General features: G+C 42.5%; 1 pseudogene; it reads right to left on the bottom strand.

Moving 5' to 3' along the window:
- Positions 1 to 734: 734 nt before the first annotated feature.
- On the bottom strand, positions 735 to 10261 carry LOC131248058 (pentatricopeptide repeat-containing protein At1g02150-like; annotated as a pseudogene).
- Positions 10262 to 11138: the final 877 nt, after the last annotated feature.

Genomic DNA, 11138 nt, shown 5'->3' with positions numbered 1-11138 from the left:
TGGCCCCACAAGTGGATCTAATACAAACATCATAGTGGATCCCATGGAGCTTTCGGTTGCAGGGGAGCCACGTATCCCCAGGTTATAGGCAAGTCTCGTCCATCCAAACGACAGTGGCCGGCATCAGATGGTCAGGATTAAATCCCGTCTTGAGAGTGTACTTTTGAACTGTGGACACCTCAACCTGATGCCCAGTGAACAAGATCTTGTCTATTTGTGCCTCTTTATGAAGTTTTTAAACAGAAATAAAAAATAAAAATAAAAATAAAAATAAAGATCTAATGACCAGTGAAACTTCAGGCAAGAAGATAAGATGAAAATAACTGCAATCCCTCCATGATATTTATACAGAAGTAAACATTTCCTATTAAAGATGAAGATGTCCATATACAAGTAACTGCAGGGAAAATAATAATGATAATGTCTGTCAATAATGCCCTTCTCAACCCAACACAGAAATTTCACAATGTGAAGTTTCAGATATGTCCAAAACGGGAATTGGCTAAGATGGGACCCACCCACATGATCAGCCCTCTTTTGGCGGTAGACCTCACTTATCACCACGCACATGGGCAGGGGGGTCCCACCCACAGAAATCCCACAAGCCGTATTCCTAGCAGTTGTTGGATCTAAGTTATTTGGAACCTCAAAGATGGCTATTCTCACAGTAGGCTATCCTTCACTGAAGGGGCAACTTCAATGATCCACATGGGCATCTGGTCCCAAAACCAACATGTCATGTTTAGACACTGCCAAAGAATTTCACAGGCTTGCATGGTGCTGCTTGAGAAGCATTTCATTTTTGCCGTCCCCATCAGACTCATTTCCTTCCAAACCCAAGTTCAAGCCATCAACTGCCATAGCAGGTCTGACGTCCGTGCCGACCAGTGACCTGTAGGCCTCTATGTCAAGACACCCCGCCTTTCTCAGGACGTCCACCATCATGTCCATGCTCACCGTGTCAGCTTGCTCCTCGCAGAGAACCAACAGTGCGGCCACGTTTGCAGGTCTTGTTGCCAGACCTGAAACCTCTTGATTGATGCGGCTTCCTTCATACAAGACAGTGCCTTGGAGATTTGCTTCTCCCTGACATACCCTTCTGCTAGGATCTCCCAAGTGTTCGGGTTCGGCCTGACTCCAGTCTCCCGCATGTGATCGAAGAAATCCTCAGCCTTCTTCAACAACCCCTCTTTAATGTACCAGCCCATGAGAATATTGCATATTCTAGGATCATAGCTCGACCTAACAGACAACCATTCTTCATAAACTGCTTCCGCTCCTTTGACGTCGCCTAGCCTGGCCAAAGAAGAAATCATGGAATGATAGCCCATGTTGGGAATGCTCGGGAAACTTGATTTGTAGTAGTTCCATATTCGATAAACCTCATCCTTCTTACCAATGTTGCTGTACAGGCTAAGAAGATAGTTGAAAGGAGTCCGATCCCGACCTGTGATTATAAGCTCAACATCTCTCAGGCATTTCTCAGCCTTCTCAAAATGGCCGTGTTTGATGTACATGCTAGCCAGTGTACTATACGTGGTCCAGTTGGCATTGATACGGCTGTCCTCTGTCATTTGCTGGACCACTTCTTCCATCTTTTCAACATCACCCATTGCCCCACAACTTGTAATCCAGATATTGTAAGAATATATGTCCAACGGTATGCCATTCTCCTTCATCTCAGCGATCATGGAAAGCACCTTTTCTTGTTCTTTGGTGTTCATATAGAGGGTCATCATAACATTGTAAGGAAGTACTTGCGTCATGTAACCACCTTTCCGCATTTCCTCTATAACAGCCTCTGCCTTCTCTTTCATTTTTGCTTGAACATAGGCGTTTAGAAGAGAACCGTATGTACGCTTGTCCTTTAAGGCCTCTGGAAGGCCTGAAAAGTAGTCTTCAGCACTTGAGATGCCATGAACCTTGGATATCAGATCCAACTGGATTGCAGCATCCCTGGAATTCAATTTAAATCTATCGCTGTGGTCAATCATCCACTCATACACCTGAGAGAATAGACAGAAATTTAACAGAGCTCACGAAAGCTAATTCCCAACTCATCATTGGATAGGAGCCTTCATCAAAGGCACACACTAGCAAATGATTAGTAGATAAAATAGAGGGTACATGAGAGAGCATAGATTCCAAACTATCAATTTCCTCGAAGACAATCTTTTCCAGTTTTTTTCTTTCTTTACAGATTTTTTAGAAGTTCCTATGCAGGTTGCAATGAAATGTTATTACAGGATATACCAGAGTTCAAAACAAACCGCCATGCAATGGATGTTGCCTTCCAAAATAAAAAGATTTTTTCAAAGAACAGTACACGACTTCAGTGGGTACTCAATTTCGACGGTGGTGAAGTTCAGCTAGGAAAGGAACAAGCCATGGTGTGGATTTGCCAGCTGTCCACCACATACATGAGATACACATGCCAATCCTGGCCATCCAAATGGTGGGCACCATTATGGATGGAGCAGAGCCTGGACGTCAAGGCACTCAAGTGATCTTAACCATCTGATTTTGTCCATTGAAAATGGACAGCTGATCATTTTTCTACCTAACTGTCCATTTTATGGTTGCAATTGGACAGCTAGGATCTTCTAACAAGTGCAACCTTCAAGCTTTGCTCCACCTACAATGGGGCCAATGATTTGGATGGTCTGCATTAGCATACATCTATGCTGGGTGTAATGTGAATGTGTTGCAACTATTTAATTAAAAAAGGTTAAAATCCACAGTTTCACACTACAGTGTCACTAATGGTGGCTTATCTGCTAATGATGAGGTTGCTGTTTTACAAGTGAGGTCCAGTTTGGCCCTACCCACATCTCTGGTCATGAATTCCTTTCTTGTCATAAGTATCACTGAAAAAGCAGCTTCTAGTGGGAAACTTAGTTCACTTGCTTATTAAGGCAGGCACTCCAATCAGTTGCACTGCTGAATAATCATTTCTCCTTCAGTCCACCACAGCTTCTGGTCCTGAATTCCTTTCTCGTTTTGAATATCACTGAAGAAGAAACTTCCCATTGGAAGGCCTGATCACTTATTAAGGCACTCCAATCAGTTCCACCCACACATAATTATTTCTCACCTACTCCATTTCAGTACATGTTAAGGAACGGGCACATATCACATCAAGCAAAGAAGCAATCATATAAAACTCACTAGTAGAAGATAATACATTTACACACACACAAAAAAAAAAAAAACAACTACGATAACCTAATTTTCCCAATTAAGAAAACCAATAAAGAAAGAAACAGAAAAAGAAAATCCCAGAAACAACCAAACTTCGTCTTTCAGCATCAACATTTTCTTTTTAACTACATTTTTGCACAACTGAAATTCTGCAGAAATAGATAATTGACCAAAAATAAAATGCATTCACGTGAAGAAGTTGCCAATTTTCCTTCTCTGAGGTCTAATTAATTTGGTAAGACAACCACAAGCCTTTTTTTCTTTTTTTTTCTTTTTTTTTTTTTGGAAGATAACCATAAGCCATTAATTTACATCTTCTTGGAGCAAAACCCTAGATTAAATGGGAACAAACAGATCCTACTTGGGACTTAAAAAAGATGACAGTTGACATGATATTTGCCTAGTTGAGGCCTACTGAATTGGAGAAAAACCAGAACAGAAAGCACATTGACAAGAAAAATTGACGTTTTTCCAGCTCCATGATGGTTTATTCAATTTGGCGAAGACAACCACGTGCCACTAATTTATATTTTTCTTAATTGAAGGGAACCAAACAAACAGATCATACAAGGAATTCAAAACTGGAAGGTAATAGGTGACCCTTCCAAGGGGTTTTCTGAGAGGGTTGAAGCTTGTCGGAAGGTGACTGTTACTACCTCTTCATAATGCAAAAGGTGATGTCTACATATAGGAAGGTCATGCATGTCATTCCCAATCTTCTTTCAAGAAGAGGATGGGAAAAAGATTATGTTCCCTTTGAGAAGAAACATACAAGTGCTCCGACCATATGAGTTAGCGATTTCTTTGGGACAAAGAAGTTAGCAAGTTTGCTGGCCTTCTTGAGCGTATTCACCTCTTTGCCCCTATCCCTTCAGACTCAGATAGAATAGTGTGGCTGGCTGATAAATCGGGATCCTTCTCGGTTAAATCCTTGTATTCCCTATTGACAAGAGATGGGCATCATTTTGAGGAGGTGAGTACAGGTCTTCTTTGGAATCTTAATGTCCCTCTGAAAATAGCAGCTTTTGGGTGGTTGGTGGGATGAAGAAAGTTCTGACCATAGACAATCTTCGGAAGAGAGGATGGTGCTTCCAACTATTTGCCTTATGTGCATGCCAGATGAGGAGTCAGTGGATCATCTCTTCTTGCATTGCTCTCCCCTTAGGCCAATTTAGGCCGATATGATTCATTGTTTCCAGGTGTTGTGGGTCGCTCCGGATTCGGCGGACCGTGCTTTAGCACCTCATGGATTAGGGTCTGTCTAGGGAAAGAAAGATCAGGCCTGTGGAGAATGGCGCTTCTTGCTATCTGGTGGGCGATTTGGGAAGAAAGGAATGTGAGATGTTTTAACAGTATGAGCAAGCTACTTGAGAGCATCTCCCCTTAGGGCAAGGAAGATGGTTATCGAATGGGCCTCTTACGTTCCTAAGTTGAAGGATTGTAACTTGTGTTTCCTTAGGTAACTTTGGGCCGCCGTGTCGGCATCCCCTCTTGTATTGTATTCTCTTTTCCTTTTTGCTTTTAATAAAATTCAGTAATCTTTCCAAAAAAGAAAAACATACAAGTGCTCTACTTCCCACTTGGATGAACCTTAATCCCAATAAAAGCACATGCCATGCCAGTTCGTCAGCCTTAGTGATGGAGATGACGAGGTATGAAGGACATTCTAGGAAATTCATTCTTCCCAGAATGGGAACAGGCTCTAAAGTCCCTAGACATAAACAACTCTTTTGAGACACGCTTCAAGTTTCCTCTCATAAATTATGAAAACAGAGATGCTTGCAAGAACTAGTCCTCTTAGAAGAGTTATACAAATTGCTCCTCAAGAAATTTATCCCATCTCTACCCTGAAGGATGTTCTAGGGAAATGGTGTCCCAAGGAGAATATTCTCCCGTTTTCCTGAGCTTGGAGGGTACTGGAACTCCAGATAGAATTCTACAACTACCCCAGGTAGAGAGATGTTTAAGGGCAGCAACAGGGCGAATATGGGCCAAACTGAGCCCGAGTCCAACAGATCAATAGGCAGGCCTACAAGTGAGGCCCAGGAAGACCCTGTTTAGTAATCAGGCCTTTGGTTTCAGACCGAAGCACGGTCATTAACAACATAAACAGCCCTGTTCTCTGGCTTGGGCTAGGACTGAGTAGAATTTTTTTGCAAAACATGGGGCAAAGCCCAGTGCGCATTTATCAATCGAGCTTCAAGATCAGGTAAACATGACCTACAACCCTCTGTTACAAGTTTGAACCTGACCTGTATCAGACAGGGACCTGAAACCCAACAGGTCAGCCCAAAGCGTTGCAACCCCTGGTGATGACCCAACTAAGCTCAAGACTGGGCAAATGAGGAGGATAAATGTTAGCTGGGCAATTAATCACTGAACTTTTGACAAGCAATCATGATGGAATCTAAAGCCAACCCAAAATAGTTGGAACAAGGATATGATGATGGTGATGATGGGGGTGGAGAGAACAGAATTGCAAATGGAGTCCCCATTCAGTCTCTCGTCGGCGTGAAGCAATGAAGATCCTCTAGAAAGGCTCTCTTGGAGAGTAAGTCTCTAAATCCAAGAGAAACCAAAAGAATTGACACTTGGCAGCCCACATACAGCTCTAGAAAGATGGTGGGAACAAACTTAGCTAGAAGCATTTTTGGAATATGCAATGCATAACCCTCCCAAAATAATGAGGGCCTGTTTGGTAGCATCAGAAGTCTAATCTCAGATAGGCCATTCGGCTCATGCTGTCATGGATCAAGCTGTTTGGCTATGCTGTCCTAAACTAGCTATTCTATTATTGTTTGTCAAGCACCCTCGAATAGAGAAGGATTATCTAGTGCATGTGGGACATCTGCACATTGACAACTTGCAACATGTGGTACATATGTGGTGCTTGAAAATATATAGCAACACTGGCATATACTGGGCGCTTGACAATGTGCGCTGACACATGTGGAGCGTTGGACAATGTATGGTGGCATAGATGGCACGTGCAGTGCAGGTACAACTTCACAATGTGGCCCAGTATATTAGGCTCGAGGACTGAGCGTAGGCCAAAATTCAAGCTCGCTTATTGATTGGGCCTGGCTCAGGCTATGCCAAAAAGCCCTTTGGTCCAGCTTGAGCCCAATAAATTTAGGGTTTACAAAGATATTTTTGTTTTGAATAGCACACATAAGGAAATGATTACATGCCAACCTCACTACCGTTGGATTTAAGAAGTTTTAAATAAGGAAGAGATTCCTTGTAAGTCTCTTTATGTGCATGTGTATCAGAAACCCTAATCTTGTCCCTCCCATATCTCAGATCTCTCTGGATCTCGTCCCTCTTATCTATTTATACACAGTATGAAGAACTCTCATTCTCTTGCCTCTCTCATCTATCTGCAAAGAGCAAGAGGAAGAAGAATCAGGTTTTCTTTCCTGTTTTAAGGCTTTGATTCAGATCACTGATTTTCGAACTAGTCCATCCACAATGTCACTCATTGTGGAACCCATGTCAGTTATATGGATCAATTAAATGCCTCCCCATTAAGTTGCTCAAAACAGTATTCTTTTGATTGAATGTGGGACATTGAATTTCATTCCTTGTCTCATGTGGCACAACTTGAGAATTGGACGAACCTGATTTCTAGGTCACATTTCATTCCTCTGTATCGTGTGGCCCAATTTGATGATCAGACAAACCTGATTTCTAGGCCATGGTACATGCACAGTGGGGGACAGTTTTTTAAATGGGCTCGATCTAGGGCTGAGTTTAGGCTGGGCATAATCATCTGGGTTGGGCTTAGGCCTGTTTGTTCTGGGCCGTAATGAGACCGGCCCGAACTTAAGCCTAGGTTTTACTTTGCAGACCTAGCTTGGATAGACCTCCGCACATTGACAGCCCAACAAACAACCCCTAAAACAAATCCAATTGCACATAAATGTCTTCACTCTACATATAGAGCGCAACACAAAAGGATAGTCTGCAAGCTGGATTTGGAGAAAGCTTATGAACATGTCAGTTAGAAATTCCTTGACTACTCATTTGGCTAGATGGGCTGTGGAGAAAGATGAAGGAAATGGATAGGTGAATGCATAGGCTCGGCACATTTCTCAGTATTGCTTAACAGCTCTACAAAATAATTTTTTAAAAGCACTAGGGCCCTTCAGCAAGGTGATCCATTCTCTCCATTCCTCTGTGATATTCTATGAGGCCCTTTCAAGGATGTTATGCAAAGGTCAAGAAGATCTCATAAGTGGCTTCAGAATTGAAGGAGTGACAAGCCCAATATCTCATCTCCAATTCATGGACGATACCCTTCTTTTCTGTGATGCCAATCCATCCAAGATAGAAATTTTTAGAACAATAATCCATTGCTACGGGGCAATCTCAGGTCCACAGGTAAACATAGCCAAAAACAAAATGTTTGGAGTATGCATGGAAGAATATGAAGTCAAACTGTTGACTGATTTGTTTGGGTGTGCAAAAGAGCCGTTGTCGACTACCTTTGTGGATCTACTTTCGTGCATTGGTAAACCACCTAAACATTTTTGGGAGAAAATAGTAGAGCGATTTAAAAGAATGCTAGCTAAATGGAACTCGCGATATCTTTCACTTGGCGGACGCATAAATCTCATTAAAGAGGCCCTCTTAAATATCCCTTTTATTTTATGTCGCTCTTCAAATGCCCACATCAGTACTCCAAAGGCTTGAAAAATTAAGGCAAGATTTTTTTATGACAATGGGTGGAAGACAAAGAAATTTCATTTATTAGGGTGGAAAGAGTCTATAAACCATATGAAGGTGGTGCAGGTATTAAAGATCTTGGTTGTATGAATATGGCCTTACTCGGGAAATGGCTTTGGAGGTTCAAGAAGAAAGAAGGACGCTTTGGAAGCAAGTGATCAAATGCAACTATGGATACTCGAAGAACAAGTGGTGGATAAGGGACTACTCCAATTATAGAGCATCGACGTTATGGAAAGGGATTTTCACAATGAAATCAAAGTTCCTTCAAGGTCTTGGATTCTCATTGGGAAACGGCAAAAAGATTTGATTTTAGGATGATATTTGGACAAGATCATCTCCCTTGAAAGAGGATTTTTCACAAATATTTCACCATGCCCCGGTTCCCTCAGTGTTAGCGACCGATTGTTTTTCATCCATGGGAAATACAGTTATTTGGGAGCCCCCTGACAGACACTTTCTTTGTGACGAGGAAACAGAAGAATATGAAGCCCTTTTAGAGAGCATTCAGCTTTGTGCTCCAGATCCCTCTTTTATAGATATGATGATTTGGAGATTTGATAAATCAGGTCTGTTTTCTGTCGGATTGTTATATTCATATTTATCCCAGCCTAATTCTCAAGCAAAGGAAGTGAAACACACTTAGTATGTTTGGCGCTATGCTGTCCCTCCCAAGATAGTTGATTTCGGATGGTTGGTTGGTAGAAGGAAAGTCTTAACAGTAAACAATCTTCAAAAAAGAGGAATGATCCTCGCCAACATTTGCATATGCTGCAAGAGTGATAAGGAATTGGTTGATCACCTTTTCGTGCACTGTACATTTATCTTCTTTTTTCTTTTTTCTTTTTTATGACAACAGGGTGTCCCCGCCCTTTTAAGGCGAGACTAGTCCCTGCAGATGCATGCAATCGCCCACCAACCACGTTCATCAGGTAATCCACAGGGTGGGGACTCAAATTTGTGTCTGTGGCGAGCAAACCCACGACTGAAGCCGTTTACCCAAACCGTGATGAGTCACTATACATTTATCAGAAATGTTTGGGCAAAAATCCTCCATTGTTTCAATATTTCTTGGACTTTTATGAGATCGTCGGGTGAGCTCTTACATGCATGGCATGGAGTGGGATTAGGAAAAGATAAGAAAACTATTTGGATGATGTCTTTGCTAGCAATTTGGTGGGCTGTTTGGGAAGAGAGAAATGCTCGATGCTTTATGAATGAGAGCAAAACCATGGAGAGTGATTCTCAAAGGGCTGGATTGTTGGTAGCAGAATGGGCAGCAAATGCTCCTAAGCTCAAGGACTGTAATCTTTTCTTTCTTGGGCTGTAGCTGAGTCGCTATCTCAGCGGCTCTGATCTTATCTTTGTAGCTTCTCTTTCCTTTATAATAAAATGAATTGTTATCTCTCCGAAGAAAAAGAACAAAATGAATCTTTTTTTATTATGACAACAGGGTGTCCCTGCCCCTTTTGAAGGTGAGACTATTCCCTGTGGGCGAATGCATGCAATCACCGGCAAACCACGTGCATCGGGTAAGTGCGTGGGAGGGGAATTGAACCTGCATCTGCAGGGAGCATACCCACAACGCTAGCCGCTCGCTCAAACCCACCTCGGGTTAAGAAAATGATTCATTCTCTCTATTTAATAATAATAATAATAATAATAATAATAATAATAATAATAATAATAATAATATAACCCAGAAGGACAGTCATCTAATTCCCCTTTCACAGTCAGTTACATATCCCAACTTCACTCAAAGTTAACATCCTAGATACAAAACCACACAAAATTTCCACTAACAAAAGAAAACACGCATTCCATCTTTTCTTTAAAAAGAAAATTAAGAGAGAGAGAAGATAGAAGCAACCGACCTCTAGAGCAAGCTTGAATCGCCGGAACTTCCTCAATTCTTTGACAACGAGACAAAGGTCCCAGTTCGAGAGCTTCCTCCCTTCCTCCTCCCACTGATCCAAAACACCCGAAGATCCGAGGCTGGGGTCCTCCATCAACGAGATCCTGCGGTAGAGCGCGCTCCATTTCAGGACGGGCCGCCGCTCGTAATCGACGGTCCCGTAGTTATGGACCTGGGAAATCGAGCAGACGATCGAGATCTTCGGGTCCCGATAAGGTCGGGAAACGAGAGGAGGGCGGCGGAAACCTAGAGAGAGAATTTGAGAATAGGAAGAGGAGGCGAGAGGAAGAACACATCGAGAAGGAGATGAAATGGAGATATGGAGAAGCATTTCTAGGGTTTTGGAGGAGAAAGGAGTCAGGGTTTTGGAGTGCGGGGGAAAGGGTTTTGAGTGTCGCCATCGCCATCTGGAGAACATAGAAGGATAGAGATGGGCTGTTTCTATTATCTGTTTCCTTACAAGTAAGTGGACGAGAAGAGGAGTCAGATGGATTTCGGGTATTTTATCACAAAAATGCCCTCCCTCCGAGTTATGAAATTACAAAAGTACCCTTATTTGTTTCTTCTTTAAAGGAGGTGAAGACGATAATTGTGTGGGCCACATTGCATGTGGATGACATCCAACCCGTCCAACATATGTATCCCACCACGAGGATCAGATGAACGAAATTTCCAACTGATCGAAACCTAATGTGGGCCACACCATAACTAAAATACACCACCCAAAAATATCCAAATTCACGTGTAGGCTCATCCAATGATTCGGTGGGCCAGATTATTCGTTCGAGTAATTGTCACGGTTGGATAAGTTTAGATTTCACAGGAATGCTGCGTGGGCCCCACGATTTTCAGATTTATCACTTTTGAGACAAAAGGGGGCTTTTGGTAATTTCGCCATCGGGGGTATGCTAATTCCACACGCATGCACATGTGGCAATGTGAAACATGTGTTAGATCTGAGCCTTCCGTCTGGTTGGGAAAAGTAACTACACTTTCTGCTGTATAAATCAAACCTGCATAATCATATGGCTAAAATCTCTGACTAGTGTGAACCACCACCATCTAATTTTCCAACTTTGCCCTCAGTAGCAGGGGTGCGTTAAACGCGCCGTGCTTGTTATAGAAGCCACCCTTCCCGTGCCACAGCCCACAGGCCGAATGTTTCGCCAGCGCCCCCCCCCCGCCGGTAAAAAATTGAAACAATGGGCCTATGAGTCAGTTATAGAGAAGTGACTTCTTAACCACAGCCCTTCAAAGAAACTTACTGGTAAATATCATACCCCAAACGCTACCT

This window comes from Magnolia sinica, chromosome 6, assembly GCF_029962835.1.
Source record: "Magnolia sinica isolate HGM2019 chromosome 6, MsV1, whole genome shotgun sequence".
NCBI classification, from domain to species: domain Eukaryota; kingdom Viridiplantae; phylum Streptophyta; class Magnoliopsida; order Magnoliales; family Magnoliaceae; genus Magnolia; species Magnolia sinica.
The sequence above is the reverse complement of the archived record's forward strand: the minus strand, read 5'-3'. Positions and strand labels throughout refer to the sequence as shown.